The following is a 27,735-nucleotide window of genomic DNA, read 5'->3' as shown; positions in this document are numbered from 1 at the left end:
GGAGCTTAACTCTGTGCACACTCGGGACAGAGTCCCGCTCCTTTCTGTGAGCCCAGGGAAGATAGACATGCCGAGCTCTCCTGGAAGAGGGCCCTGATGAGTCAAGCTGAGTTTCAAGATGGTCGGTGTTGTGGTGTGCGTGGCGGGATCGGAGTTGGTGCATGCTGAGTGGGGGCCCGGGTGCTGCTGTCGCTATTGGGCTCAGCAGACGCTGAGGGGGACGTGGCTCCTGTGGTACTTGGTGGTTTTCTCCTCACAGGAGTGGGTTTCCCTGCGGTGAAGGAGTCGGTGCTGTGACAGGCAGCCTGGCAGGAGGAAGGCGCTGGTGGGGTTGTGCCCCGAGGCCCCCTTCCTCTTAAGGAGAAGGAAGGGGGTTTGGGATCCTGCTTCCGGCTGCGCTCCCTTGCTAGGTTCTTGGCCTCGGGGGCCAGGAGAAGCTGAGTGCAGGCCTGAAGCCTAGACCCCTTCCACAGCCCCCGTGGCGCTTGTGGTGCTATGTGGGAGGTGTCCCTTGGAACTCCAAGCCCTACCCTGGCAAGCCCGCCCATTGGGGCGTCTCGGGCACCTGCTGTGTGCTAGGCTCCGTGGTGGGGTGGGCTGTAGCAAGGGCTGTGGGGTAGAGGCGACACAGTACGCGGATGATGATGAGAAGCATCAGGGAGGCAGTGAGAGCACAGCTGAGAACTGCAAGGAGGGGACTGGCTGTGGGTGTTGGGGCTCAGGGAACTGCGTCTACCCAGAGCCACAGCGGCCAGTGAGGGCAGAGCAGGGGAACGAGGACCAGGGAAGCTGTGTGTATGGTTCGCATCAGGTGTGCAGGTCTGCCGGGCTGTGCTGCCCTTCTCAGTCCTGGCTGGGCCTGGGGTCCCAGAGGGAACGGAGTGTCCTCGCATCTCCCTCCTCTTGTTTCCCTGTTGCTTCCTGGTCAAGGGATGCTTCTTTATTGTAACTCTGGCGGTTATTCTGCATATTAAGAGGAGTTTCACAAAATCGTAGGGGGAGAGGCGGACTAGGGATTCTTTTTTTTTTTTTTTTCGCCCCCTGATTTTACACGGAAGATTCTACTATCCCTTAGTGTGGAGGCAGAGTGCAGATGCTCTGCAGTTATCTGTCCAGGAAGAGAAGAGCTGCTGGGAAGTCACAGATCTGATCATTGCAATAGCACTGACATTTTTAAGTGGCAGAATGCTGATGTCTATAATAATCAGAGTAAAACTTCTGTAGCTTCAACATAAAGATGCCGAGATGATCTTAGAGCCATTTCGTCCTTAGATCCTTCTGCAGTGTGGAGTGTGACATCTCTACCAGCCTCTGGTCCGTGGCTGCCTGTGGGTAACTGAATGCTTGCAATGTAAATGAGAAACTGAACTTCTAATTTTATTTAATTTTAGTCAAATTTAAATAGCTATATGGGCCAGGCACCGTGGCTCATGCGTGTATTCCCAGCAGTTTGGGAGGTCGAGCCCGGTGGATCACGTGAGGTCAGGAGTTCAAGACCAGCCTGGCCAACAAGGTGAAATCCCATCTGTACTTAAAAATATAAAAAATTAGTGGGGCGTGGTGACAGGGGCCTGTAATCCCAGCTACTCGGGAAACAGAGGCAGAAGAATCACTTGAACTCGAGAGGCAGAGGTTGCAGCAAGCCGAGATCGAGCCACTGCACTCCAGCCTGGGTGACAGAGGGAGACTCTGTCTTAAAAAAAAAAAAGATTAAAAAAACCCTACATGCCCCTAGTTGCTTCTGTAGGAGACGGCATGGTTCCAGAAGGTAGACTTTGTGTTAAGGACTGTGCAGCGTCAGGCTGGAGACAGTCTCCCTTCCTAGCAGCGTGGGCCCCTGGGCTGCTCTTCTACCAGAAGGGATGGTGGCGTCTCTGGGAGATATCTGTGGACTCAGATCTGTGTGGATTAGTGACTTGTGTTACTCACAGATACTTAATTTTATGGGTAAATGAATACCTGGACTGGCTGCAACTTCAGGGCGAGATTCGGGAGTAGGGAGTGAAAAGTGACGACGGAACCCTGGGCTTGTCCTGCTGCCCCCAGGACCCGGTTGGGGCGCCTTCTCTTCTGAAGTCCCAGCAAGTGGTCAAGGTACCCCTCCCCTCTGAAGCCCCCAGCAAGTGATCGGGGCACCACTCCCCTCTGAAGCCCCAGCACCTGGTCGGGGCGCCCCTCCCTTCTGAATCCCCCAGTACCTGGTTGGGGCGCCCCTCCCTTCTAAAGCCCCCAGACTCTCCTGGCCTGTGGTGCTGCTTCTCCAAATGCTGCCCTTGGCTGTTTTCCAGGAGTCACCTGCACCCGAGCAGGCTGCATGTGTCACTTCTTGTCGGATCTGCGGTGTCCGTGAAGCTCATTTATCTTGTCTTCCTCCTCATGTGCTGTATCTCACCTATTGTCTGTCTGAGTTCGTGTGAGTGCGTGTAGTGCATTCTCAGGCTGTAATCGGTGTTTAAGTGACAAGAACGTCTTAGAGCAATGGACTGTCTGCTCCAAAGGACGCTGTGCATGAATTGACACATGATTTACTTGAGGGGTTTAAATTTCCTGGGTGTTGGAGACAATTAGGGGGAAACAAGATCTAAAAAAGCCCCGGGGGATGAGGAAGACAATAATGAAAAAAATTGCTCTATACACACTTAGCAGTTGATTTAATTTGTAGGTGAATTTTGTATTTTGGGAACTACTAAAGCTACTGTTTGTAGGGATTCCTTGATGAGCTTCTTGTTTTCTGTCAAGTAGAAAGTAAAGTGGATGGGTTTTGCCTTTAATTCTGACTGACTAGAATGTACTTCCTTTTTCCCCCCATTCACGTTAGGTTGGGGATTGGACTAGAAGAGCTGTAGGATCTCTTTATTTCTGAACTTAAATGAATTTTTTCTTTACTCACTTTTTTTTTCTTTTCTTTTTTTTTTTTTTTTTGTGAGCTGCTACTTTTTCCTTCAATGCACTGTTCTTTGGTTTGGGAAATGGACTCTATTTGTACCGTGCTTTAAATGTACACAATCGTCCTAAATTGCTGCTTTTCGTTAAAGTCAGATATAACATCTTAATTAAAATGCCATCCATAATTCAGGCACAGTCTGAGGCCTGGAGACCAACCCCTCTTGTCACTTCCTTCCAGCCGTGTCTCCTTCCCTGGCCACATTGCCCCTGGCCACATCTCCTCCCCCCACCACGCCGTGTCATCCCCCACCACGTCACCTCTGATCACATCACCTCTGGCCTCACTGCCTGCCTCCCTCCCTCCTGGTAGCCTCTGTGGCTCCTGCTGTCTACCCTCCCATGAGTCTGTTCAAGGCTCCTTTCCCGTTTTCTGCTCCTGAGTGGGTCTCAGGGCCTGGAGGTTTCACGGGATGCAAGTTTCTTCCCTTCCAGCCGCGGGTGTCTGAGCGACAAGTCCAGAGAGGGCACTGAGCTCTCCTTACCCACTTGGGAGCCCCGAGCCCTGACCGCCGACCACCAGGGCTTTTCTGCAGCATGTGGGGCAGACTCATGCGTGAATATCTGCCTGGCTTCCTCCTCCATAACGTGAGCCTTGAGTACTTGCTGGGTACCTCGTTGTCCACCTTCCTTCCTCAGTAACGTGAGCCCTGAGTATTTGCTGGGTACCTCGCTGCCTGCCGTACAGCTGGCTGTAGCCTTGTCAAACACACTTGACTGGCACATAAACAGAAGTGCTCACCGGGCCTTGGGAGGGCTTTCTGACATGTGGGTGCCTGCTTTTCCCTGTTAGGCTGGAGCTGCAGGAGCCCTCCTGGACCAGACAGAGGACCAAGACTGTGGCCTCGGGTGGGGGCTGGGGGAGCTCCCTGGGTTTAGTGTGTGGGTGAGAGCAAACTTCAGTCCCGCTGTAGCATCGGGATTCAGGGTTCCTTCTGGAATGTTCTGAGTGGGAAACAGGAAGTGTGCACAGGTGCGTCTTCTGCGGATTTTATGGTTATCTTGAGAGAGCACTGGTGCCTCTGAGCTATGAAGCTGCAGAACCACTTCTTCCACTAATGGCCGCCTTTATAGAAAGAATGACTTACAAAAGATGCCACTTCAGATGGAGGTATTTGCAGGTGTGGCCTGAAAAATGAACAAAATGACTTTCATCTCAAGGAAAGTACCTTACATTATTCCCAAGGATAGACATTTGAGCTTTCCAGCGAATATTAAAATATAAAAATCTTGTGTCCACCACTTTCTCATGTGATCAATGGTGATATTGATGTGGGTTTTTTTTTTTTCTTTTCATATAACGAAATGTGGAAGCTGCTCATAACTCTGAACCAGTGTTTTCTAACCAATGTGTGATTACAAAATCGTGTGCTGGTAAAAGCCATTCAATTACAGGACGGACCAGTCGATTTAGAAGGAATTGGGGCAGAAAGATCCGTCGACCAGAGCGCAGACTCTGCATTGCAGACAGCCTGTACGGAAGTGCCACTTGTTACATTTGGCAGCAGAGAATTCCTAAAGTGATCTGAAAATACAATGAAAATACTGCTTCCTACTTGTATATCAGCATGGAGTCGGACTTTCTTCATAAACTTCAGCCACGGCTCTGCAGCCCACTGAACGCAAATGCAGGCATGAGAACCCTGCTGTCTGAGGTGCCGAGATGTTAGGTGTTTTCACAGGAGCACAAACTGTTGCCACGCTGCTGTTTATTTTGGAAAATGGTTTCTTCTTTAAGACTGTGTTAAGATATAATGACTTTATCATTGTAAAATAAACTAAATGGTTACCTTTTTTTTTTTTTTTTTGAGACAGTCTTGCTCTGCCACCCAGGCTGGAGTGCAGTGGTGTGACTTCAGCTCACTTCAACCTCTGCCTCCTGAGATCAAGTCATTCTCTTGCCTCAGCCTCCCTAGTAGCTGGTACTACAGGTGTTCGGCACCATGCCAGACTAATTTTTGTATTTTAGTAGAGACAGGGTTTCACCATGTTGGCCAGCCCGGTCTCGAACTCCTGACCTCAAGTGATCCACCTGCCTCTGCCTCCCAAAGTGCTGGGATTACAGGCATGAGCAGCCACCACTCCCGGCCTGATGAGAAAGCTTTTTTGTGATCTTGAATAAAGTGCAAAGGGTTCCTGAGACCCAAAAATTTGAAAACCACTGCCTTAAACCGACAAAATTGTCCACGATTCTTCAGTGTATCTTCTAATCTGTTGATGGAGAAAGGACAGTAAGGGTTGCTTTACTTTTTTCCTTTCACAACTCAATGGTGCTGGGACAACTGGGGTATCCACACGGAAAAGGATGGACTGGACCCTTCCTCACCCTACATGCAAAGCTCGACATGGATCCAGCATAAGGAGCCGACTGTGAGACCCATTCTGTCAGTCTGCTGGGTACCATAATGGACACCACAGACCGTGAGGCTTAAACAACAGCATCTTGTTTCCTTTTTCCTGGAGACTGGAAGCCTGGGATCAAGGTGCGGGCAGGGTTGGATTCTCTGGGGCCTCACCCCATGCTGTGTAGACGGCGTCTTCTCTGTGTCCTCACAGATTTCTCTTATGTGCGTGCAGCACTGAGGACTGTGTCTAAATTCTCTTAAAAGAACACCGTCATACTGGATCAGGGCCTACTCTTAAGATCTTATGGGACCTAAATTGCCAAGCTAAGGCCCTGTATCTAAATACGGTGACATTTTAAGTTCTGGGGTTGTGACTTTAACATGGGAATCTTGAGAGGGGGGACAGTTCAGCCCATGACACTTTTAGGGGAGAATCCTGGAGAAACTGTTACGTTGGATTAGGCAATGTTTCCTTAGCTGAGACGTCTAGACCTATAACAAGCAACTGAAGGGAAAAAGACGCTATCAAAATTTAAAATGTTCATTTCAGAGGATACTATTAAAGTAAAAAGACAACCCACAGAACAGGATACATTATCATGATAAGGACGTGATATCAAGAATATATTTAAAAACTCTTAATAAAAATCCAATTTAAAAATGGACAAAGGATTTGAATAGACATTCTCCAAAGAAAGACATATAAATGGCTTAAAAAGCACATAAGATGTTTAGCAGAATTCGTCATCTTAGAAATGGAAATCAAAACCACCGTGAGATACCACTTCACAACCACCGGGATGGGTAAAATCCCAGTATTGGACAGTGACATGGTGGTGAATTTGGGAAAACTGAAATCTTGATATATTGCTAGTGGGAAAGGAAGTAAAATGGTAAGTTGATTTGGAAAAGTCTGGCAGTTTCTCAGAAAAGTTAAGCATGAAATCACCGTACGACCCAGCAATTTCATTCCTAGGCATATGCCCAAGAAAATTGAAAACATTTTTACAAAAAAAGTCTTATGCAAGAATCTTCATAGCAGCATTATTCGTAGTAGTAGAAACAGTCCAGGTGTCTGTCAACAGGTCACTCACTGTGAGATTCCACTCACCTTGGACGTGAAAGATGCCAGCACCGAAGGTCACACCGAAGGTCACGCACTGTGCGATTCTCCTCATAACAGGTGTCCAGAACGGGCAAATCCAGAGAAACGGAATTCGGCTGGTGATTGCCAGCGGCTGGCTCTTAATGGGTTCAAGGTTTCTTTGGCCCGTGGTGAAAAAGTCCTGGAATTATATACTAGTGGTTGATGTGCAGCTTTGAGAATATGCTAAAAAGACTGAATTGTATCCTTTAATATTGGGGCTTTTATGGTTTGTAAATTCCTTTCAATTTCAAAAGGAACTCAAGAACTTCTTTGGTGTTGATATTTAGATGTTGAAAGAGAGAGTATCCAAAACAAGTTACTATGTAACTCACGTTCCCAGAGTTAAACTTCATTTTCTGAGGATCTTAAAGGAAGTGTTTGAACCAAGGAGACACAACGATCCTATACTAGATGTTACACCCCATCTTACTGATTTCTATCTCACATAGCCATATTCAAGGAAAACCAACATGTAAACGTGAGCTGAATGCTATGCAGAGGCACACTCCTCTTACCCAATTGATCTTTAATGGTGCAGTAAGAGATGAGGTCATAGCAACGTTAGTTTAGTTAGTTTAATTTCCATGGCAACAGGAATTTGGCATATCTGATGAGTTAGATCTCCCTGCACAGCTCCTAACGGGGTTGTCCATTTCTGTGTGGTGTCTGTGTAGATTTTCGCTGTGGAAATCAGTGATAGCACCTGCACAAACACTTGCCCGGAAACGCGCACGAAGCTGGTGAAGGCAGAGGACAGACGAGAGGGAAGCATGGCTCAGCCCTGGAAAAGAAGATCGTTATTCCGAACGCAGAAGATTCAGGAACACAATCCTTGGGAAGACTGGTGATGTCCGTGGATCTCACCGCTGTCGTGTTGTATCTGTGCAGCCAGTTACCGGAGCTGTCAGAACCGCATGTGTTGGTATTGGTGTCATCACTCAACGCTTCTGACATTTCCTGGCGCTGATGCGGACTGCATGTGGCGGAAGCAAAGTGCTGACCTAGCACAGATCATCAGATCCCAGTTCTTTTTTATGAAGGGGGGCAGGGTTAGAACCCCCCACACTCCCCAATCCTGTAAGAACTGGAATCTGATGATCTGTGCTGTCGAGAGAGGCAGGGTAAGAACACCCCACTCCCCAATCCCATTGTTGAAAATAATAGTTGGCTTGGGAGGGTTTTTACTCCTAAGGTTGAACCCTGCATTTCTGGAGTGTGGACTGTCAGCCATGGTGGCTGGGGAAGGCTGGGGCTGTGGTCGTCCGGCCGCCGGCAGCCCTGCTGGTGGGTCCTGCCTCTTTGACACCATTCCTTTCTGAAGCTTGCTTTCCCCGGTGTTGGAAGTAGCAACACTGGAGGAATGGCCGCCTTCCTACAGCGAAGCTCTGCCAGGAGAGGAGAAGACACGGAGCGTCTGTTCAAGGACGTGACGTTCTGGGCACCGCACCATGCGTTCTACTTCTCAGCGGTGCCTCCTGGTTGATGTTACCATTACCTGGCATTTCGCAGGAGGTAACTCGCAGATGCCACACTGATGGAAAGCTGCAGCAGCGCAGTTCGAGTCCAGGGCCAGCTGGAGCACATCAGCAAGGTCAGGCTGGATGCATGTGCTTGCTGACAGGAAAATGACAAGAAATATGTCATTTCGGAAAAATGACAGGAAAATGACAGGAAGATGACGGGAAAGAGGCCCATGAGGAGAGGAACCAGTGGATTCAAGGCAGGGAACTGAAGGAGTGAGCCATCACAGGGTGGGAGGCTCAGGAGCCAGCAGGCGAGTGGGATGTGGCCTCAGGGTGCTGCTGGGTTGGTAAGGGGCCTTCTGTGACTTTTCTAAGAGTGCAGTCAGTTGTAGGGGTGGGTGCCGGCTCCCGCAGATAAGAGCCAAGCGTCTTGCAGGAAACCAACGTGTGCACTGGGAGTTCCCAGTTGCATGTCCCGGCATGCGGCCCAGAGGCCCCTGACAAGGCTCTGTGCACCAGGCACACAGTGGACTCTTGATTCCTGAGCCAACAAGGAAGTGAGGGAGTGAGTGAGGACCGAGACACAGGTGGAGGGATGCACGGGACGGGGTGCAGTCAGGTGAAGAGTCATGCTGTGGGGTCCGGGAGAGATGGGTTCGAGAATAAAAGGGACGGGGGTGCAGTCAGATGGAGAGTCTTGCTGCTGGGGTCTGGGAAATGTGTTGTGTTTGCTTCTATCTGAACAGCTGTACCTGAGCGTGTCTGTGCTTTGACATTTAATCTGTACACTATCCTCAGCAGGGTGTGTATCTCTGTGGCAGATGACACACCGGCCACAGTGGATGTCAGTGGCAGTGGCTGGACTCAGGGTCCGTGAATGTTGCGTGATCGAACGTGTTTGGTACATTCTCAGCTCCTGCTCAGGTGCCTCCCGAGCATCGGGTGCTGTGGCTCCCCACAGCCTTCCCATCTGTGTGTAGCAGGACCACCACCTTCCTACCATGTGTTTGTGCTACCACGGCTGCCGTGTCTAACGGGCGCTTTGCTTTCCAGCTACTTTCTTATAATCAAAACCCTTGAACGACTTTGCCTGCGTTTCAGAGATGATAGGGTATTAGTCTTTCATGATTGCTCTGAGGATTTCCAAAAGCAAATGCAACTTACAGGATGCAAGATATTGGAAATGACAGTAATTATAGATGAGCTTTCTCAGTCTTTTGATTGTGGTAAAATTACATAGCACTCTATTTTTAAGTGTATGGTTTGGTGGCATTATGTCTGTTCACACTGTCGTGCCGCGATCACCGCCATCCATCTCCAGAACTTCCTGGTCTCCCCACGTTTGAAACTCGATCTACCGAGGGGCCTCTCATCCCAGTTGACATTTCACTGCAGAAGGGGGTGTGGGCTTCATGGTCCATTGACAAATAGAACGTTACTTTTTTGTTGTTGTTTTTCAAGCACATCGAACCCTAATTCCTTTGGCCTTTACTAAAGTGGCATTTTGTAATTCCACATGATTTCATCGTTATACTCGCAGGAGAGAATGCTTCCTGTAAACCAGAAGGGTCTCTGAGATGGTTCTCGGCCCATAGAGAGTTCATTTTCCCAAGGTTAAAGACACAGCATCAGGAGGGGTTGAAGACACACTGCGACAGCCTCAGGAGGTCCTGGACATGTGCCCAAGGTGTTTGGGGCACAACTTGGTCTTACACATTTTAGGGAGACGTGAGACATCAATATATGTGAGATGTACGTTGGTTCAGTCCAGGAAGGGAGGGACGGCTCAAAGCACGGAGGGGTTTCCAGGTCACAGGTAGATCAGACAAATGCGTTTCTGGTGCACCTTTCCAGAGGAAGCAGTCAGATCCGCATTTATCTCCGTGTGCAGATGGTGACTTTGAGTTCTGTCCTCTGTCCATGAGGAATTTCCTTGTGGATCAGTTGTGAGGGAGGTACGTGTCTTTTTTTCCCCCTCCCCCCAGTAGCTGTCTCTGTTCGGAAGAGCATGGGAGGCAGGTTTGCTCTAAGCCCTTCCTCACCTTGATGTCCCTTTAGCTTAGTGATTTTGGGGTCCTGAGATGCATTTTCAACTTCACGTTTCTGAACACACTGGCACTCTAAACAGTATTGTAGGAGGCATCTAACTTACTTAGAAGAAGAATCTATTTGGAAGGACTTCAGTATCTTCATCCTTGAGAGAACCAAGCCTTTGTTTAGTTTGCTTTGTCCCGAGGCTGTTACACTGCCCTGGGCTATGTGGCCTTAGAAAGCTGTGCCCCTCTGACCACTTGCCTGTGGAATCTGCTGACTTTGAAGTTAATCCAGCAACTACATGTTTTGGAAAGCAGATTGCCTCTTAAAGTGTTGGTGATTATGATTCTAACACTAGAATTTCAGTGTATATTTTCCACCCTTCTTACTTTGTCTCCTCATACACTGAGATGCTGTTGCATTTGCCCTTAGGCTTCATTGAGGGGAGGGTCAGTTCTGACCCTTTCTTAGATATTGACCTTGAACGGACAGAATCGAGATTCAGAAAAACCCTCGAGCTGTGAGAGTGTGCTGATGTCTACGTAAGTGGGGTTCGTGTGTCAAACTCAGGTTTAAGAAAAACCAATTCTAGGCTGGGCATAGTGGCTCACACCTGTCATCCCAGCACCTTGGGAGGCTGAGGTGGGCAGTTCACTTTTGAGCCCAGGAATTCGAGACCAGCCTGGGCAGCATAGCAAGACCCTGACTCTACAAAAAATAGGAGTGGTAATGTGAACCTGTGGTCCAGCTACTTGGGAAGCTGAGGCTGGAGGATCACCCAAGCCTGGCAGTTTGAGGCTGCAGTGAACCATGATAGCACCACTGTACTTATGGTGCACTGTGCCTGAGTGACAGAACAAGAACCACCACCACCCCCACACACAAAATATCAATTCATGCAGTGGCCAGTTCTTCTGGGACCACCTGTAAAGGCTACTCTGGGCCTCACGGTTTGAGAAGGGTCTGTCCGGGGGTGAGAGGGAGTGGCTTGAGGGCCTAGAAGCCAGTTCTTGTGGTTCAGGGTGACTGCGGGTGTGGAGCTGGGGGCAGGGCTCTCTAGGACATGAGTGGGTAAACGGATGGGCTTCTAGGATGAGCCCCTGTGACTTTGTCTGGTTTACATCCGTCCAATAGAAATCTACAGGCTCTTACTCTAGAAGCTTCTGCCGGGGCTGATGGACTGGCCTGGGGACAGAGCGTGTCCTCAGAGCCTCATGGTGCCATCTGGTTTAGGAAGAGCACTTAGTCACCTAGATCTAGGATTTATGGCACTACAGGGGACTCGTCACACTTGGAGCAGCAGCCATCTGCATTCTACACTTGGTTCTAGGTGAAGTATTTTGGAGCCTGTTGGTACCCTGTGTTCTGTTTATGTGTAAAACAAGTTAGAGTTATAACTAGTTACAACCTATTTTTTAAATTTTGCCACAGAATATGGCAGTTGTGGTGGAGCCTGGTCAGAGACCCCCACTCTCGTACGCTGCCGCATGCTGGGGTTGCAGGCGTTGACTGCATCGGCTCCCCATCCTGGCGTGTCTGTGTTGTTGACACAGGCACCCATCGAGGCTTGGCCTGTGGGACTCGTGCAGCCGTTTGTCTGCGTGTTCCTCTGAGGTTCCGCAGACTTTACGGTCCCGTGGCAGAGCGTACGGTATCTGCTTGCATCCTGATGTCCTCAAACCCCAGGACAGGCCAAGAGTTCCTTACACACAACTGCAGAGGGCCCCGTGGTGTAGATTTGCGGGTGACACAGCCTTTCCCCAGCTCGACCTTCATCTCCAGAGTTGGCTTTAGGGTGATAGAAACTTCCTTCAGACTGGGGGGCCCTGAAGCTTTGGTGCTAGGAATTCGGTGACCAGCACGGATGATACCCCGTTTCTCTGCATTTGTAGCAATAGTTGTTAACATGACCACAAGATGTATAAAGGAAGGGAAAAGGAGGTTTTATTTTCAGAGTAACACTCTGTGCTTTGGGAAATGTGGTCTTGGGGGAGCTGTAAGCACTCGCCCCTCAGGAGGGGAGGAGGCCGCGGCGTTACACGTTCCGGGGTTTGTTGGTTGTGTGTGTTTATCGGGCTCATGGAATGTCTGAAAGTTTACAGGGAAAGTGGGGTTTGTTCATCCGGTTCGTGCAATGTCTGAACACTTACAGGGAAAGTCTAGCACACATGCAGTGAGTTAACCTGTAACACCCATGTTCGCCTTGGGGCAAGCGTAACATTTGAAATGAAGTGGACTGGGCGTGTCATGTACAAAGGTGAGCTGTTGGGCGCAGACGTTTATGCGCAGCCTCAGTCACAGCCAGGACTGGCTCAGGGTCTGCAGTTTGTGGTAGGAAAGGACACTCACTTGGCCATCCTGTCCAGTCGGGGCTGCCGGCAAGGTCCCAGGGTGGGGTTGTCCGTTCGGCCGGGGTCTGGAGTCCACCCAGGTCCCGTGGGCAGCGTTCCTCTAAACCAGGCTTCTGATTGTGGAGGAGACTTCATGCTGGTTAACAGACTGTACAGGAGTAGTGCTGTGGGGCTTTGGGGTCGACTTTCTTCCCTATGATGCCGGTTACATTTCTCTCGGGACCTCATCCTAGCCACAGAGAGTGCACCTGGTCTGACAGCAGGGGGTGCCATGTTGACATAGTAATTTATTGTATTAACCTTTTTATTACTATTATAATAACCTTTTTTTTTTTTTTTTTTTTTTTTTTTTAAAGGGATAGGGTATTACTGTGTTACTCAAGCTAGTCTGGAACTCCTGGCTTCAAACAATCCTCCCACCTCAGCCTCCCAAAATGCCGGGCTTATAGACGTGAGCCAGTGCGCCCAGCCTACAGCCATGTTTTTAAAACTCAGCAGTTTAAAAATCCTACTCCTTTCAACACCTCGAGCAGGCTGGTTGGCTTTGTGCAAACTGGGGTGTCACGATCTTGGCCCCTGCTTTTATTTTTCCCTTTGGCCTCAAGTTCTGATGAGAACAGCAGTTCCAAAATGGCCATTAGGTGATTCTTCCATTACTAAAGCCAGAATTCTCACCAGTTTGAGATGTTTCTCCCCAAGATCCCAGAAAGCTGTTTTGAATCAAGCCCGTAGCAAAGAAGTAAGGAACTAAACTCGTGGTTCCTTGCTTAGTACCTGGGGAATGGGTTAGTTGCTGATACCCTTTGATCTGTGCTCACGTGCTGCATCTCGTCATGGGAAGCAGAGTTGCCCTGTGGAATAAAGCCCAGCTCACGGTGGCACGTCGAGACGCTCTGAGCTGTCAGTCTCTTATACAGCGGCAGACTTGGAGACTCAGCATCGCATGCAGAGCCCAGGCAACTGGAGTGAATCCATCTTAGAGACTACACGGCCGGTCCGCAAGGTGGACGTCCAGGCATATGGCCCTGAGAGGCCCACTGTGAGGTGAATTAGGAATTCGTTAGCAAAGAAATCAAACTCGTCTGTGGGTCCCAGCCACTTGGAAGGCTGAGGTGGGAGGATTGCTTGAGCCAGAAGATCAAGGCCGCGATGAGCCATGATTGTAATACTGCACTCTGGCCTGGGTGACACAGCGAGATTCCGACTCAAAAAACAAAACAAAACAAAACAAAACAAAAAACCTTACTCTTCATAGCAGGGGGGAGAATTTCTCAAAGTAGCTGCAACAAAATCTTAGATGATGTAATTTCAGTGGCTAAGTGAGCTGTCCAGCCCACGTGGCTGGCTCACAACGCAACAGAGCAAGGTGCTGCTGCAGCTGCCCTCCCACTCGATCGCTTGTGGACATTTTCTGTTTTCCCATATCTCCCTTTTGGATACGTAGTTCGCTACTTTATAGCTAAGCATCAGTAAAACAGGTTGTCTATTTTGAAAAGTAACTATTGTGTCTTTTGAGGACAGAAAATGAAGCAGGTGACAATAGCATGGTGATGTGGTGAATAGATTTAGAGGAATATTTAATACTTGGCACCACTCTGATCCCTTCTTCTTCTCTCATGCTTAGTTACAGCTGCCGCCTGCTAGGACAGAACACTTTGAGCTCTGTGAGTAGGAATTAAACATGCTCTAAATCAAAAGTTTTAGTTAAGCAGTATTTTATGTGAATGCCCAGTCCCTAAGTGCTCACTGTGCTGGTGTGTGGTGTCGAAGAAGGAAGGGGGGCTTGGGGCCGGGTCTATGGTGCAGTGTCCGCGTTCCCATATGTGAGATGAGGGTCATGAGACATGGCCTAGAAGGTTCAGACTTTGGGATTGAATGGATCTACCCACTCCTGAGAAGTCTCGAGTCTAACTCAACTTGGGCTGGTTTTAGGGAGATGCTGGGCAGCGCTGTCCTCATAGGTCACTGGGAGGGGTTCTGGCACCGTCCCTATCAGGTGTCTCATAATCAGCCCAGCTTGCTCATCTCAGAAGCTGCTGGTCGTGTTCTCGTTCCTGTTGTTTGTTGCGTGTTATTTCGGTTCTGTTCATGTGGGGACCTAGGAAGTTCCACAGTGAGAGGAGAGCCGCTGAGCCGCCTTCCTGCCTGGACGCCAGCCCCACGGACGACCGTAACTGCTTGAGGGTGGCTTCTGCCCCCAGCCTCACCTGTGGAGGCATTGATGCAGTGGTACTTTCTAAGCTCCTGGAGCACATAGTGCTATTGTGTGGATCCACAGGCCACTGTGGCGTCCAAGCACGTGCTCCCGGAGAAGAGGACTCTGCGGGCACTGATAGTGGGAGCTGGCTGAGAGTCCAGTGAGTGAGACTCCCTGTGACATGCACAGCTGCCATCTGCACAGCCCCTCCTGACGCCAAGATGGTCGTGCGATATATGCACAAAGCACATCTCCAGCAAAAACCCGCCGAGTGTCCACATCCAGGGTATCCACCACGGCGGCTTTTTGGTGTTAATACGATGAATGTGAGCAGCAGGTGGTCTGCGTTCTGGGTGAGTGTGTGACTGTGCCACTGCAGTTTTGTTCTCATGTCTTGATGAGCATGAACGGCTCCTGACGAGGGTAGGTAAGGATGCTGTGACCAGAGACTCTGCAGTATTGTAGCTTGAGGAATTAAGGAGGTTTTCTCTCTTGCAAACCCATCAGGGAGGATGTTCCAGGCTGGTGACTGCTCCATGAGGTATTCAAGGATCCAGGTTCCTTCCAGGCCCCTGCTCTGCATTCCCAAGGACACGGCTGTCCTTGCTGTGGTTGGGACTGGGTGATTACCACGCTGGAGATGGGGGGAGGCTTAAGGCGAGAGTGTCCATGATTGACCTAATCTACATAATGGCAGGCAGCCAGGGAGTAAAGTGTAGCCATGGCCCGGAGGATGGATGATGGATGTTGGTGAACGACAGGCCCACCAGTCACCACAGCTGACCCAGGGATGGGGAAGGATGGCTGAGTATGCCGTTCAATGGTACCTGGTTCTTTTAGATTTGACTTCCTTATGGATTTTCTGCTGTAAAGAGGAGAGAGCCTGTGGTTCTAGGCCAAGCATTTCACTCATCTCATAACATCTTGTATCCCTTAGCCAACATTTATGTCAAGTTTTAGAAGTCCTATCAAACTGGCAAGCATTTCTCAATTTGGTTTAACCATTGGATTCTATATCTGTGTCTGCATCTCTATTTTACATCTATGCGGTTATTTGACACTCTGTAGTACCTTTGTAATAGGTTCTATTTGGTAGAAGTTACTTTCAACAAACCCTTGCTGCTACTTGAATTTTCAAGGTTGCAAGTAGAAAGGAGAGAATAAAAACCACATCTTCTCTAATTTTAAAATGTGTTATTCCTCAAATCACACCAGAAGTACAAATATTACAAATTACAAAGGCAGCCAGAATCAAGGTTAAGAGATTTCTGGGTGATTCTGGCTAATCAGCAGTGTTTGCTGAGGTTTGTGCAGCACAGCAACACGCCAATAAGCCCGGGAGCGGGGAGAGTTGGGAGGCCAGGCTGTGACTTCAGAGGTGCTGTTGCCTCAGGGAGAGAAGCTAGATGCAGAGAGGATAAATGGCCACAGGTGTGACCACCGCCATCCTTGCAGTGGTACGGAGGCCTTTGTATGGGGGCCTTTGTGAGCTGAGTTAAAAATAGAAATTGAGAGAGTGCAATGCATTCTTAGTTTTTAAAATAAAATGCTAATAGAGAAAGTTTTGTTTGTAAGAATGTAAAATGTTACGTCTTTGTTTAGAATTTAAGGATAGTAATTTGTTTCTGAGATCTTTGTGACTGAGATATGAAATCTTAACTATGGTTTTTTTCATCCATGTTTTATACATATGCACGTATACACATATATGTAAGGTATATAAAAGGAAAATAAGCGTGTCTGTATTCACATTTATATGCACTTCTGTAATGTGTATACTTCTAGTCACACATAGGTCTAAGCGACTATGACTTTACTTGATAACCACAAGAGGGTAATGAAATAATGTACCTGCTCTTAGCCTTGCTTTTGCATCTGAGCAGGGACCCTGTGAAATGCGCCTCCCACGTTCCAGGCCTCACACAGCCTGTGCCACGTTTTGGAAGCAGGAGTTTGTCTGCAGCCACTTCGGGAAGCACGTGGTTGCCAGGATTGCCTAGAGCTCCAGGCTGTCTTCAGTCCCAGCCTCCCTGGGGTAGAAGCTGCCCTACCAGGGTCCTGGACATGGACGTTAGGGCCTGGAGCCAGGGACTGCTCCTGAAGCGGGGGACTCCCCTCACGGCTGGGCATGAGAACCGAGAATAGGAGGCGGAACTAGCCTCGGGCCAGTGTATGGCCTCCCGGAAGTGCTTGCGGGAAACCCCAGCCACCCTTTGCTGACCCCACAGCCAGTACCAAACTCTGTGAGATCCCCTTGGCCCACCCCTCAGGTTCCTAAAATGGTTAGGGTTTCCTGAGCTGCGAATTTTTTGGTCTAGGCTAAAAAGTCCTGGGACAGACTCACAGGGTTCTTTATGTAGAAATGATGAGTGTGCTGGTGACTCAGAGCAGGCACTGCACCCTCACTCCAGGGTCCTTTGCGCCAGGTGGAAATGAGCGTGTGGGTCCCCCAGAGTCCCTGCGTCCTCACTCCAGGCTCTGCTCATTGATTTCTTATTTAAAAACCTAAAAGCTTTGATAATGAAAATGCATTCTCCCCAGAGAGTAGAGTTTCCGGTTACGGAGGCTCACCTGTAAATGCCGTGCCAGGTCAAATATGCTGAGATCTGGGCCAGGTCCTGCTTCCTACCCACGGCCAAGGCAGGTACATCATTTGGGAGGTGACCCAGGGGGACATCTGAGAGGCTTGCTGTTCCCCGAGGGATGAATCCGCTGGCCTTCACACTCTGCTCCGGCCTCCATCAGCTCCTTCCTACCTGCAAACTGCCTGCTTTGACGTTGCCATCATTGGAGATATGTTAGGGACTTAGTATAGTCCCTATACCTGTGGGTATAGTCCCATAAGATTCTATACCCACAGATATAGAATCTTATGGGTTGACGCCAATAAGACCAGCAGATCGTGGAAAGGTAGGAACCAGGGCTGGGAGGGTGGTGACCATGGCCAAAATGACAACCGTGTTGCACTGGGAGGTCCATCTTCTGTCTAAAGTGTTTTTTTAAAATAAAAAACGTAGTGTCTCAGGAGCATGAGAGGGCAGGCCACAGATGGGGAGATCGCATCTGTAAAAGACTCATCTGATAAAGGCTGTTATGCAAACCGTGCAAGGAACTCTCAAAACGCAACAAGAAAATGAACAACCTGATTAAAAATGGACCAAAGACCTGGACAGATACACCAACAAAGAAGATACACAGATGGCAAATCTACACGTGGAAAGATGACCCGCGTATTATGTCATAGGGTGAGGCGTCACAGTACACCCATCAGCCTGGCCAAAACCCAAACTCCGACACCACCACGTGCAGGTGGGTGTGTGGGCATCAGGACCCTCACTCATCACTGGGGGAAGTGGGGCAGCTGCTGTGGGAAGCAGCGTGGTGCTTTTCCATGGAACTAAGCTCTCCGACCACAGGAGCAATCACAGTCCTGGACATTTACTCAGAGGAGCTGAAAGTTTACTTCCATGCGGAAATGTGCACACAGATGTTAACAGCAGCTTTGTAATTGCCAAAACTAGAAATCAACCAAGACGCCCTTCGGTAGGTGAATGGATAAACTGTGGTATGTCAGATACTGGGATACTATTCAGCACTAAAAAAAACTGGACCCCTAAGCCATGAAAAGACATGGAAGGATCTTAAACGCATGTTGCTAAGTGAGATTCCAATGTGGAAAGGCTGTCTGCTGTCTGAGTCCAACCACAGCACAGTCTGTAAAAGTCAAAGCTGTGGAGACAGTAAAATGGTCAGCGGCTGCCAGGGGTTGGGGAAGGGAGAGATGAATGGGAGGAGCATAGGGGATGTGTAGGGTGGGGCAGCAACTCCAGGTGGGGCTTTCATGGGGGATCCATGCATTCCACGTCTGTGAAACCCAGAGAGTGAGCAGCAGCAGGCCGAGTCCTCGTGTGAGCTGTGGACTGTGGGTGGTCGTGCCGTGTTGATGCTGGTCTGTCGGTCGTACAGACACGCTGGTCTGGTGAGGGCAGGAGAATGATGGAGGCGGTGCCTGTGCTGGGAAAGACGATACGTGAGGACTCTCTGTACTTTCCTCTTGATTTTGCTATGAACCGAAAACTGCTTTTAAAAATGTCTATTGAAAAGGCAAACAAAAGAGTGCTGGCCAGACAGCATCTGTGTGAGGGTGTGGCCTGTGTTCTACATTCAGAATTATCTAAATTATTCAAAGTTAAACCTTTGCATTAATTAACTCACTAGAAAGTTACAGTATCAGCTTGAGCGCTGCCAGGATGGCCAGGATCCTGTATCCTGACCAGTTTCTCCCCTTACATGTGCAGTAGACGTCCATGGCCACATCCCAGTAAGCGGCAGGGCTGGAATCAGGAGTCAGGCCTTGCGGGACAGAGAGGAAGTGAGATTTGTAAGCACGTGGCTGAGGGCCGGCAGGGATGACTTTTTGAGCAGTTTTCCATATTGCTGAGGCCTTGGGGCGTTGGGAGTCCCCAGTCTCGGGTGCCTCAGAAACCAAAGGCTGCTCATAATCCTCAAGTTCCAGATGCCTCAGGGGAGGTACCTGGGTTGTTGGGTGCAGTTCCATTATTTGCTGCTCGGTGGGATTTGCCTGCAGCATTTCTGGTTGTTTTTAAGAGCTGATGTTTGAGCTGCTTAAAATCACATACAGATGTCGATTTACCTATAAAAGTTAAGAACAGAATTTGAGTTCAAAGAGTTGTGAAAATGTTCAAGGTTGTGTACTAATGTATACTTTACATTTGTGGAAATATCTAAAAGTCCAGGATTTATATTAAACACTTCTCTTGATTTTTGTAATATCTACCTGTCATTTTTCCATTTGATTAATAGATGTCAGAGGGTTTAAATTTTGAGTGTCTGAATTCACTGAAATTAAAACTTCTTACATCAAATGTAATTAAACTGAATGTAGCCAACAGTGCATGCTTTTGTAAGTATTGATTAAAATATATATAAAAACACATATCTATGAACATGCAGATGCCGGCAACATATTAAACCATGAAAGTAGAATTAGTATTCTTTGTTTTCTGAGAAGACAAATTTTTAAAAAGCCAATGGGTCTTATAACTTTCTAGTTTCCAACTTATTTGCCCTAAAATGGAAGATTGACAGCAGCAGAAGAGGAGATCCTGGGCCAGTGAAGGCTCTGGGAGCAGCGGGGTGAGTGCTGGAAGGAGCTGGCTGGAGGCAGAGCAGGGAGGTGATCAGGGAGGCCAGGACGGCCTCAGGGCACGCGGCTCAGTGAGTGAGAAAAGGTTCACATTTCTTGGAGAGCCCTTGACTCTGCCCACGGAAAACCCAAACTCCTTCCAACTGGGATGTGCATCTCATGTAAAAGTTGTTACTCCCAGAAAGAAAGCCAGAGGATGTAGAAATTTTTTGTATGCAGAAATTACTCAGTTGCTGTTGGCTCTGTTGTGACTTTGTGGTGTCTGATGTTCTGGTTCTGATGTTCTGCGCAGAACGTGGCTCCTCCCTGCTGAACGTTGCTTGTTGAAGGCCCGTGTGGAAACTTTCCCTGTAAGCTCGTTGACCACAGCAGTCTTGGTTCAGAAATCTTTGGACCTCCTGAGACTTCACACAGCCTTCTAACCTTTCTAGCGTGACCTTTTCATTTTAGTGTTCCCCATTAATTTAGACGTTTTCCAGAATGTAAGTAATCTGCTGAATGCAGGGTGGGGGGTGCCCTCCGTTGGCTCTGGGGAGAGGCATCGCTGTTTCTCTGGGTGGAGCTTCCCGCCCACCATGGTGTGCTCCAAGACGCAGCAGGGTTCTTTGGCAGAAGTAACCGTGGAAGACCCGCGTCTCCGTGGCAGGGTGGCTGTGGGTGTGCGGCCTCGCGGCCATACCGGCCCCTGTCCATCATTGGCATCACGGAGAGGAGCAGGGGGAGGCCTGGGTTCTGTCTCCAGAGTCACAGCTGTGCTTCCGAGACTGTGTCATCCGTGTGTAAGTAGACATGCAGAGAAAGTGTTGGAGATAAGCAGGAGACGGTGTCTGTCCCTAATGAGCTCAGGCGTGCCCTTGAGAGAGTCAGGTTTCTGTGCGGCTGATCCGGACTCAGCCTGGCTGTGTCAGTGCAGGTGACTGCTGGGCTTTGGCAAGGCTGCACCCACTGTCCGTCTGAAACGGTCCCCTTCGCAGGCTCGCGGTGCCAGCTGGGTGCCCAGGCCTGATTTCCCGTCAGGACGGAGGCCCTGTGTATGTGTCGGGGAAGGGGGCGAGGAAGGGGGTGGTAGGGGTCCTACTTTATTGCCGTATCCAATGCCACGCGGGGTCACCACTCAGGAAACACGTGTTGTGTGGGTCAACGATTGAGTTCAGAAACCTGGAAAATTCAGCAGTGTAGGCTTTGGGCATGACCCGTCCAGCCCTACGGCTCTTTCTTTCTCTGAATTTCCTTCCATGGCATCCTCCTCATCCCAGAGGATGCTGTCCCCCTATGGCTGTTGGCAGCTCCACAGCTTCCTCTGCTTCCCCTCCCAGGCTCTGGTGTGGTTGAGGCAGCTAGTGGCTGTGCAGACCCCACAGCCAGTAGATCGTTGGTACCAATGCCCTGGGCCTGGGTTACCTGAGTCAAGGACTCTAGTGCATGGCTGAGCTCACCCCAAATGCCTGGATCGGAAGGCCTTGGTTGCAGAAGGGTAGGGTTTGGATATTGAAGGACAACCTGCAAAGCAGAAGGGGAAATGGCTGTGCTGGATGGGCAGCTAGAGGAGTCTGTGCAGAGCCTGGGACCCAGTGCAGACACAGAGCTGACATGGGCAATGTGGTGACACGGCCACCGTGGAAGTGGGCAAAGTTACAGGCTTCAGAGCGACATGGAAGGGCTGATCTAAAACGATCCTCCTTTTCCTTTAATCCTAGCAACTGCTGGCTTACGGGGTGGGGGAGTGAGATCTGTGGTGGCCGCGAGGAGAGACAGGGATTTTAATTAACCCCTCTTTCTGGGAGAGGGGAGTAGCCATTTCTGTAGGACGGTGAGCATCGTCATCTCAGGCAGCTCAGGCTGCTGTAAAGAAACACCATTGACTGAGTGGCTTATGAACAGCAGGAATTTGTTTCTCACAGTTCTAGAGGCTGGAAAGCAGGATCAGGGTGCCGCATGGGTCGGTTCTGGTGTGGGCTCCTTCCTGGTTGGCACACACCTTCTCTCTGGCCCTGACACAATGAGAGGGTGAGGGATTTGCTGGGCCCCTTTCTGAGGCACAAATCGCATTCAAGGAGTTCCAGCCTCAGAAACTCATCACCTCCCAAAGACCTCCTGACAGCATCACATTGAGGGTGAGGATTTCAATCTGTGTTTTGGGGGACAGGCAGGCAGTTCGTGACCGTCACCCTCTTTGTGTATTTCTGACTCAACATTGAGTCTACATTCAGCTGTCCAGGGAACAGAGCCTGTGTGGACACTGAGCAAGGTCAGAGCTGCAAGCATGTACACATCGGGGGCATGGGAGCTTCCAGGGGTGTGAGAACAGGGTTTCATGTCAATTGGAGCTGCTTTCCTAGCAAATGTACTCATAAGCTATCCTGGCAACATTTGCTTTTCACGAAGAGTGGATCAGGCAGTGGGGGCAGCAGGCGGTGTTGCCAGAAGCTTGGAACTGATGAGCAGCAGAGAAGCGGCAGAGGCCACGACCTTGGCCGTACCAGGTGTCTGCCCTCCAGGCCTCAAGCCTGTGACTGTGCAGAGACCAAGCCGACCGGGGCTTTCCGGCCAGTGTGGCTGTCATGCGGGTGATTATCGGGGTGTGCTTTCTATGTAATGTTCCCTCAACCCTATGCCCACCCTACCAATTTCTGTGCCTAGCAGAAATCATGCTGCGTTTCCTTGATGAAGCCTTGAGTTTCCTATGGAGATGTAGGAATAGCACGATTTGGCTCACGTCAAAATACTTTGCAGTGAAGCTGCATGGAAGAGGATTCTGGGCTTCCATTTGATGTTTTCAACAATACCTGAGTGTTAAGGGACCGTCTTGCTTGTTAAAAGGCACCAGATGAAAAAGGCTACTGGTTAATAAAGGAGACTTTTTACATTAGCACAGAGAGGGTGGCTTGAGATAAATTCAGCGTAACGTAGGTGTGTTTCTAAGCCATCAAAGGGACCATCTCTCTGCTGGCGACACGTGTTTTCTGGTATTGGTTTTGTTCTGAAAAAGGATGACTGGCATTCGGTAGAGTCATTCCAAAATTCACCTGGAAGTTGTCCACATGGTGCCTTGTTTTCTCCTGACATTCTGGGCACCACGAGGAATTATTCCTGTCTTCAGCACTAGCAGGAGACTTCTCCTGAACACCTGCTCCTCTTTGGCATCATGCGTGTGAAGGAGTCAGAGTGACCCTGTTTTCATGGAGTTTTCAGACACCGTGGGGACAGTGTAGCATTAGTGTCAGGCTCGGGTGGGACGCAGGTTTTCCTCAGACAACAGCTGCCGATTCCAGGATGGCCCTCGACCCCCCCTCCCTCTGTTCCTCTGCATCATGTCTGAATTAAGGCTGTTCTATCGTAGCGGGGGTATCATGTTAGCTGGAATTGTGCTTTTTTTAACCTGGCAGTAAGTAAATTAATGGTACATTTGCCAAGGACAGCGAGGTTTGATTTGATGAATCCAGTGGGGAAAAGGAGAAGGGGCTTGGCTGGGTGGGGACATGTATGATGGGAGCAGAATGGAGCAGCCATGCAGGCTGTTGGGATGGAGGGGCTATGCCCGCATTTCCATGGGGTCCGTCGATGTTTGTGGCATTAGACCTGAACCTCTGTCTCTACTTCTAACACCCGCATAGTGAGGAAGCCCCTGACAGGCCTGAGTTGTTACTTCCCATGGCCATCACTGGGAAGTGCCCCGGACGACTCTCCTGGCTGGTGACGGCCCTGGGCCTGGACATTGGCTTTGTCCTGAGTTGTTTCTTCTTGTGGCCATCGCTGGGAAGTGCCCTGGATGCCTGTCCTGGCTGCTGACGGCCCCGGGCCTGGACACTGGGTTCGTCCTGAGCTCTACGAGGGGCTTGGGCTCCATGCGCAGCAGGCACCTGCGGATCCCTTTGGACGTGAGATGTTGGCGCTCGGCTTGGAGGCCACCGCGATCTGGGTGTGGTCAGGACCCGGCTCATCCTTTGGAGAGACAGCACCTTCCCAGGGGCCCCTCTGAGGTGCGTAGTCGTGCAGTGCCCTCACAGGATGCCCGGTCCTCCGAGAACTTCCCGCCATTCCCCTGGACCATCAGGTGTGGGAGTCAAGTGTGGTGTGTATGTCACGGGCGGGGGTGCTGAGGACACCACGTGCCTGCTCGTGCGAAGACCCGAGGCGCTGCGTGGGCTCGTTTCCAAGGGCCCGTTGGCATCTGGGGACCTGTGGGTGTCTTTCTACTGGCAGGAAATAATGGATGGCCCATGTTAATTTGTGTCTTTTTTTGTCAAAAAGCCCTAATGTCAACATTGCTGTACCGCTATTGGAACCGCCCACCTCAGGCTCACTGGCCCTCCTGTTTCTGGGCTGCTGCAGTGTTGTGTTGGGATAACTGTGTTAACTTCGTTTGAATTTTCTTCCTGTTCTTTTGGAATAAGTGTTGATAGTTTGTGCTGCTTGTTCACCCCAGAGGCGAGGGTGTCCTTTAGGCCTGGAGGAGCACAGCCCTTGCAGGGAGGTGCCGGGTCTCTGCCTCTCGTATCGTCCACAGCCCTCTCTACATGTCTGCTCTTCACTCCTCATGCCCACGGCCAGGGTCAAGGGCCGCTCGCTCTGCTGTTTGAGATCCTCGGAAAAGGTGGTGTTTACACTGAAGGGAGATTGGGGGTGTGCGGCTGATTTTAAATAGGAGGAAATGATGGTGACAGAATGAGCAATGCCTAGCACTTAGTCTCAGGCTTGAGAAATTGTGTTTTAGAAGCAAGGTATCCCCAACTCCGGTTTTCTTCAAATTAAATCTTTTAAAGAGTTTACAAATATAAATAGTTAAAGCCTAAAAACTATGCAAGAGAGGGCCTAGAGCCCAAGCCACTGCCAACTCTGACTCCAAGACACCTCAGAAACTTGGTCCTCCTCCTCAGAGAACTCCGCTTCTACTCCTCCCTCCACACTGCTCCCTCCACACTCCTCTTCCACCCCCTCCCCTTCTTCCTTCCCCTTCCCTTCTTCCTTCCTCCCCTTCTTCCTTCCTCCCCTTCCTCTTCTTCCCCCTCCCTGTCCTTGGGCAACCTCCATGGAACTCTGGTTGAAAGTTACTGCTCTATAGGGCCGCCCATTTGATAGACGAGCACGCTGAGGACCAGACACAAGTGACTGACTCAGACCCGCGCTGAGGCTGGCCCAGCTCGCATGCATCTCCTGCCTCCCGTAACACTGGGTTGTCCCTAATGGAAGAGAATCAATGATGCTGCTTCACTGATCTCCTCCCGGGAAAACATATTGATAACAGGTTATAAACATGGGAACGTTTTGGAAAAGCCGTCGTCCACTTGTCATCTCCATCTCTCCTGCCCGGAAGATGTAGGGAGAACCTGCCTTCAGCCCACCTTCATCCCATAACAGAACAGAGAACAAAGGGGCAGAGACCCAAGTCCTGTCAGTGCCCTCAGGAAACCCCCTGTTTCCTCCTCATGGTGGAAGTGGAAACCATCCCGCTGGACTAGATCTTCCCGGGAAGCCCCTCCACCGCGAAAGCAAGGAATCTGGTTTGAGCAAACACCATTCTTGGTGCCATCACTTTCTGCAGCTGAACCCTGCATACCTGGCCCATTAATCTTGCTAGTCCGGTGTTACTGGGTCCTGGGAGTTAATGTGGTCTCATGGCAGATGTTTACCGTTGTGTTCAGAGAGGAGAATAGAACTTTATTGTGTTGAAATCAGATGATAACCATTGCCATGTGATTCCTTGGGTTGGTTGGGGCGGGTAGTGCTCAACACTTTTCCTGAGGGCTAAGTTCTAGTTTGAGACCGTCTCACTTTGTCGCCCAAGCTGGAGTGCAGTGGTATGATCTTGGCTCACTGCAACCTCCGCCTCCTGGGTTCAAGCAATTTTCCCTGCCTCAGCCTTCCAAGTAGCTGGGATTATAGGTGTGTGCCACCACGCTTGGCTAATTACAAAGATGTTTAATACAGGCTGGGTTTTGCCATATTGGCCAGGCTGGTCTCGAACTCCTTGCTTCAAGTGATCGGACCACCTTGGCCTCCTAAAATGCTGGGATTACAAGCTTGAGCCACTGTGCCCGGCCCGATCCTGACATCTTTTAAAGCTGCCTTCATGTACCAAAAGCCAGTCTATGTTTGAAAATCAGGCTTGAAGAGCCTGGGAGGAGAGGGATAAACTTCAGCTAGGTAAATAACTATACATATGTTAAAAATATGGGCCAAAATCTACCGCAAATGTTAACTCTTCTGCTTTGCATTTTATATCCATTTATGGTTATTCTTTCAGTATTAAGATTTTTAAAGATTCTTTTGATAATTATGGACAAATTACTATTAAAACTCAGCTGCATTTGTAACACTTCAAATAACTAATTGTATGACATTATTTTTCCTGGAGGTATTTTGGATTGTTACATAATTAATGTTTATCTCTTTGCCAGAAATCTTTTTTTTTCTTTTCCAGAAGAGAAACCTGAAAAGAAACTTTCCTTTGCATTAAGTGTTATTTCACTGTGTGACAATCAATTTTTGCATATGAGAACAAGATCATCGTGTATTTTTGGGATAATTCTTGCTTAATAGTGATAAAGCTAAGTGTTAAAATTATGAAACAACTTGTTTCTTTGAAAATTACTATTTGCCTGCTCACCAGGTGAGGGCTGATGAGACCGTGAATGTAAAAGTTAAATTGTATTTAGCTTGTATAAAAGAAGTTAACAAAAAAAAAAAAATTTTTTTTTTGTGCTACTACTGAAGTCGCTTAGCTGTGGAAATGAGGTTATTGCAGGCACCTAGAATTTTATCTCCTTCACTTCTACAATGAGAAGAAATTCTCCAACAAGCACAGGAATCTGACTTTCTGATATTGAGACTCCTAGGCATCAAGCCCCGGGGAAGGGTTGGTGATTACGTGATCGTTGGCGTTGGCGTTGATGTGGGCACCCTCCAAGCTGGACGCAGGGAGCAGGGAAGGGCAGGACAGGCCCCTCAGGAGCCATGAGAAAATAAAATGTTGGCAGCAGTGGTGAGGGTTAATGTCAGGGGCCAGGAGGAGGTGGCGAAGGGAGCATGTGCCTCAAGGCAGCCCTGGAACCCGCGGTCCCTAGAGTGAGGTCTGGTCTGCAGGGGATGTGGACGGCCACGTGGCGAGGCCCACAGACAGCCTGGACTTCGCTGCCTCAGAACTCCGGTGGACGCTGCAAACAGCCCCACAGCGTTGCAGTGTATATTCCTCAGACAGAGAGAAGGTGCTTGGAACTGTTCCCGGCATGAAGCCAGCGCCCGGTGAACAGTGGCCGCTGCTGTCGTGACTGAGTGCTGTCCAACTTGGGGGCATTTGCTCTGCTCAGTTCACTTAATTAGGCAAGGAATGGGGTTGCCCTGCCTTCAACAAGCTTGACGCATTGAACGAGGACTCAGTCGATAAAGTACTCTGTAAATACGCTCTCCCGGCTAGAGTGAGGAAAGCCCAGGGAGCAGTGGTTCTTCAGTATTAGGTGTTTGTGGCGGGGCCAGCTGTGCGGCTGCCAGAGCGAATGTGACCAGGAAGCCTCTGTCCCCGCCGGTAGTGGCCAGCGTTTCTGTTACACGTGCCATAGGCAGAAGGTGGGCACTGCTGGGAAACTTGCTCATATTGCTGTTTTCTGATTAGAAATTCAAGGTTTCTGAGCATCCTACATCAAATTTGTACATTGCTGAGACTGTACACATTTCAACACTTGTTTTTTTCTGCTTTTCGGACCCATATAACCTGGCATTTGGCCGTGGCTTCCAGGACAGGCTGGATGCAGAGTGAAGTCCTCTCCTCATTGTCAATGTTTGCAGATGTCTTTTTGTAAAAACTTTGTATTTCTTGAGAGTCTCAATTAGGTTTTTACTTAACTAGACTTTTAAAATTGCCATGCACATAACTCTCCCAGTTACACTCGTGAGCTAATGTGGGTTTTTGGTTTTACTTTGATGAATGTTTAACATTTGCATGCTGGATATGGGGGTGGAGGTCATTTATCTGCTTTTCATTTCCTTCTTGGTTATACTTAGAGACTTTCAGGTAAGGTGTGGAAAGCGTGGTACAGGGTGAATTGCAGGCTGCAGTGTGGCGTGGTGGAGGAGAGGCGGGGCTGCAGTGTG

The sequence above is a fragment of the Macaca mulatta genome, chromosome 15, assembly GCF_049350105.2.
Source record: "Macaca mulatta isolate MMU2019108-1 chromosome 15, T2T-MMU8v2.0, whole genome shotgun sequence".
Taxonomy (NCBI): Eukaryota; Metazoa; Chordata; class Mammalia; order Primates; family Cercopithecidae; genus Macaca; species Macaca mulatta.
This window is presented reverse-complemented; position numbering follows the sequence as displayed.